The sequence below is a fragment of the Bos indicus x Bos taurus genome, chromosome X (assembly GCF_003369695.1).
Source record: "Bos indicus x Bos taurus breed Angus x Brahman F1 hybrid chromosome X, Bos_hybrid_MaternalHap_v2.0, whole genome shotgun sequence".
Classification (NCBI taxonomy): Eukaryota; Metazoa; Chordata; class Mammalia; order Artiodactyla; family Bovidae; genus Bos; species Bos indicus x Bos taurus.
The window spans coordinates 12,067,536-12,072,970 of record NC_040105.1 but is presented as its reverse complement, the minus strand read 5'-3'; positions in this window follow the sequence as shown (position 1 = coordinate 12,072,970).

Genomic DNA, 5,435 nt, shown 5'->3' with positions numbered 1-5,435 from the left:
TCTGCCTGCAATATGGAAGACCTGGGTTCTGTCCCTGGGTTGGAAAGATCCCCTGGAGAAGGGAAAGGCTACCCACTCCAGTATCCTGGCCTGGAGAATTCCATGGACTGTATAGTCCATGGGGTTGCAAAGGGTCAAACACGACTGAGCGACTTTCACTTTTACTTTGCTGCTTACTGCAGCATAGAAGGCAATGGCACCCCACTCCAGTACTCTTGCCTGGAAAATCCCATGGATGGAGGAGCCTGGTAGGCTGCAGTCCATGGGGTCGCAAAGAGTCAGACGCGACTGAGCGACTTCACTTTCACTTTTCACCTTCATGCATTGGAGAAAGAAATGGCAACCCACTCCAGTGTTCTTGCCTGGAGAATCCCAGGGAAGGGGGAGCCTGGTGGGCTGCCATCTCTGGGGTCGCACAGAGTCGGACACGACTGAAGAGACTTGGCAGCAGCAGCAGCAGCATAACTGTTTGAATCCCATGTGATAAAATAATCATTATTTCATTAAGATATTAGAGTTCAGCAGATGTGGGAAATAATTTAGCATCTCTAAGCCTCAGCTTCCTCTAAACATGGGTGTCATAATACTACTTCACACAGTTGCTTAAAGTTAAGCAAGAAAATGTGTTGTTCAATAACGCTTAGCACAGTGCCTAATACATAGCAGGTTCTTAAGAAATTATTGTTATTAATAGAAGGGCAGTGAAGTGAGTGCTATGATATTGGAGCTAATTTTATGCACAAGATGATGAGCTAGGCTTTGCAGGACCAACCCATAGAAGCAAGGAGGCAGGGGGAAGGATAGTTTTTCTTTGGGTAGTGTGTTTGAGCCTCGCAGCAAGCCTGCCTGGCAAACATTCTCATTTGTGTATATATGCATAAAATTATTGCAGGTGGGAAGACCTTCTTTTTGGTCTTGATTTTTCTTCCCAGAAGAGAAGAAATAGCCACAGTATTCTGACTCATTTCACGGAATGTGAAGCACACAATTTAGAGTGTAATTACATTTAAAATATGCTGGAAAGTGATTTCATGAATCCAAAATTATTAATCACTCTTCAGAATGACAGGCAAAGGGGAAAATGCCAAAACAATTCCCTTGAGAACATTTAGATCAATATAAAATATTTTTTCTTTAAATGCGTGCCTTCCTTGAGACATAATGAAGCAGGAACTTGGTTCAGTCTGGAAAAAGACAATTAACAGAATTAGTTAATAACATGCAAATATTACCATACAGGGTGAGAGGAAAGAGAATTCAAAAAACCCAAACAGTCATTTCTATCCACTGAGCATTGGTGTCCATGAATTTTCTCTTTTCTTGCTTTGTCTCTACTTACGTCTCTTCTCTTTGATGCTTGACTGTTCCTCCTTGTTCTTTAACTAATTTGCTGTCCTCCGCTGCCTGTATTTTAAATGCTAGCATTCCACAGATCAAGCATAAGTCTTGTTCTCTCCTCATCCTACAAACCCTGCCTCAAAGTTCTCCCTTTCTTCCGTGGTGTTACCTGTCTCTGTCGGCTGATAACTTCTACAAGGCCTTGTTTCTGGGTGCATGTTTCTGCCTGCTTATTAGAAACCTTCACCTGGATGTCTTATAATATTTAACCTGCCTTATTCCTTCTTTTTGAAACATTATTATTTTGTGTTCACCAGTTTCACTCCTTCAGATAGCCTTCTAAACTTTACCTCAAGGTATTATTTCTTGAGACTGAGATCTGAGTACAGTATCCAGACACTCTATTGTTTTTTCTTAAGAAATTCAGAGCTAGTTGTTTTAAATTACAAATTTATGAGGTTATTCTGTTTTCTCTTTCATGCTAGACGTTTTGCTCTGTGAAGACAAACACAGTATCTGCTTTGATTTCCATTAGATTCCCAGTTCCTAGAACATGGTAGCCACTCATTGAAACTTTGTCAAAGAAATGAATCAATGATGTAATCTAGACCCATAAGACTCGTGCCTCTCCTGTTTCTATTTATATAATCCTTTTTTAAATTTTATTTATTTTTTTATTTTTTAACTTTACAATATTGTATTGCTTTTGCCATATATCAACATGAATCCGCCACAGATATACACATGTTCCCCATCCTGAACCCTACTCCCTCCTCCCTCCCCGTACCATGCCTCTGGGTTGTCCCAGTGCACCAGCCCCAAGCATCCAGTATCGTGCATCGAACCTGGACTGGTGACTCATTTCCTGTATGATATTATACATGTTTCAATGCTATTCTCCCAAATCATCCCACCCTCTCCCTCTCCCACAGAGTCCAAAAGACTGTTCTATACATCAGTGTCTCTTTTGCTGTCTCATATACAGGGTTATTGTTACCATCTTTCTAAACTCCATATATATGTGTTAGTATACTGTATTGGTGTTTTTCTTTCTGGCTTACTTCACTCTGTATAATAGGCTCCAGTTTCATCCACCTCATTAGAAATCCTGGACATAGTGAATATGTTCTCAAGTTATGCAGTTAGTCCAACCAGAATCTGGGAGTCATCTTGTATACCACTCTCCGCTTCACTTGTAACATCTAAACGTATACCATTGCTCTTAAAGAACTTGTGAATCCATTCCTTCTTTTTTTTCCTCTCTCTCTCTCTCTGTATAGCAGTTGTTTTATGTTCTTATCATTTTTATGAATTCATTTCCTTCTAATCCTTCACCGTCACTGTAGAACATTTGATTAAAATACGAATCTGAGCATTTACTCTGATACTTAAAGCCCTTCATCAGACTCTTTATTGCCTTGAAGGTAAAGTTCATATTCTTAAGCCTAATCTACATAACCTTCCACAGTCTGACAATCTGGTCTTAGTCTTCCTTGCCTTACCTCTTTCATCCTCTCCCGCTCCTTCTACTCATCCAGAATGAACGATTCCCAAATCTACCCTCCTGCCTTTACACAAATTATCCTTGCCTACAATGTTCCTTAACAGATGTTCTGTACCTACTCTTCACATTTCAAAACAAAGCTTTAAGTTCCCTTCCTCTGGGAAATCCTTCCAAGTTTTTGCAGGCAGAATTTAGTGCATTTTCCTCTGCACTCCGTGGCACTTTGCAAGAGTCTCAATTGTAGCCCCCCAAATCTTCAGTGATTATTTTTGTTCTGTTATTATTTTATTATTTATTGACCTGACCCTTCATTGAACTGTGAGCTCCTAGAAGCAGGATCTAGCTCTTACTCACCTCCAAATCCACTGGAATCCTAGGTCTATATTTCTAAACTATTTCTCTGATAAAAGACTTGGACCCAGAATATATAAAGAACTCACAAGCACAATAAAAAATAAATAAGTATCTCAGTATAAAATAGGCAAAAGATTGAACACACTTCATCAAAGAAGATATACATATGACAAATAAGCAATAAAAAATATGTTCAGTATCATTTATCAATGGAGAAATGAAAATGAAAACCTCAGTGAGGTACTACCATACTTATTCAAAGGTCTAAACTAACAAAGATTGAACATACCAAGTGTTGACAAGAATGTGGAGGAACAGGATTTTCATAGCCTGCTGGTGGGAATGTACAATGGTGCAGCCACATTGGAGAACGATTTCTGGCAATTTATTATTTATTTATTTATTTATTTAATCTATTTATTTTAATTAGAGGCTAACTACTTTACAATATTGTATTGGTTTTGCCATACATCAACATGAATCTGCCTCGGGTGTACACGTGTCCCCAATCTTGAACCCCACCTACTGTATGATTTGACCATTCTACTCCTAGATATTTATCCTATAACAATGAAAACATATGCATGCCCATACAAAGACTATCGTGTGTGCTAAATCATTTCAGTTGTGTCTAACTCCATGACCCTATGGGCATAGCCCTCTGGGCTCCTCTGTCCATGGGATTCTCCAGGCAAGAATACTGGAGTTGACTGCCATGCCCTCCTCCAGGGAATCTTCCCACCCAGAGACGTAACCCAAGTCTCTGATGTCTCCTGCATTGGCAGACAGGTTTTTTACCACTAGCACCACCTAGGAAGCTCCAAAGACTATCATAGAAGCTTTATTTGTGATAGACCCAAATTGGAATCAACCCAAATGTCTAGCAACAGGTTCATGGATAAGCAAACTAAGATATACTCATAAATAGAATATTACTCAGCAATGAAAAGAATGGACACACAGCAACATGGATGAATCTCAAAATAATTATGCTGAGTGAAGTCAATCCAAAAAAGTACATACTTTTAGACTCTATTGATATAAGATTCAGTAGAATGCAAATTAATCTATAGTGACAGAAAGCAAAGCAAATATTTCCTGGGCTTGGGAGATGTGATGGGGAGGGCCTGAAGAGGTATTAGAAAGGGTCACAAGGAACCTTGGGAATGATGAATATGTTTATTATTTTGATTGTGGTAATGTTTTTACTAGTATATACGTATGTCAAAATTTAAATTGCACTCCTTAAATACATGATATTTATATGTTGATTTTAATCCCAATAAATGTGTTTTAAAATAACCCTTAATTTTTTAACCATATTGTCAAGAATTACCTTTTTAAATTTTCAAAGGCTCTTTTATTACAATTTTTAATTCATTTTACAGACTCATTAAGTCCTACCTTCACTTTGTACATGAGATACCTACTTGTCTACCCACCTAGGCAAAGGAACACTGAGCGAAGTTCTCCTGCCTCCCTGCCCTTTACCTCCTTCCCATTCTCTTCTCCATCCTGACAGAAGGGAATTTGGCTGTTTTTTCATAGCTCCTATTATCTTCTCTGCAGTGTCTTATGCGTGACTAGTACTCGACACGGTGCTTCACAGTGTTTGTCAACAATGTGTACATAGACGCGGGGAGATCATATTGCCCTGGATGGAACAGTTCCGCTTTCCCAGATGATTAAAATTAACCAACTCTAGGTCAAGAGGCTGGCTTTAGTCTCATGCATAGAAACATGCTGTGTTTTTCAGCTCCAGGATAATTTAGCCTGTAAATAAGGGAACGTTAATGATGTGGCTGCAATTGATACTGGAATAAGTTCCTCAGGAATGTACATTTTACCATCATTAGCAGGGTGAAGAAGGTGAGGACAAATAGAAAGGATGAAGTAAGTGTAGGACAGGAACAATTCTGAGAGGAGAAAGGAGCACCCTTAGGAAGCAAACCTTTAGAAATCGAGTGCACTCATGTTTATAGCTGCTGCTGCTGCTGCTGCTGCTAAGTCACTTCAGTCGTGTCCGACTCTGTGTGACCCTATAGACGGCAGCCCACCAGGCTCCCCCATCCCTGGGATTCTCCAGGCAAGAACACTGGAGTGGGTTGCCATTTCCTTCTCCAATGCATGAAGGTGAAAAGTGAAAGTGAAGTCGCTCAGTCGCGTCTGACTCTTCGCGACCCCATGGACTGCAGCCCACCAGCCTCCTCCATCCATGAGATTGTCCAGGCAAGAGTAC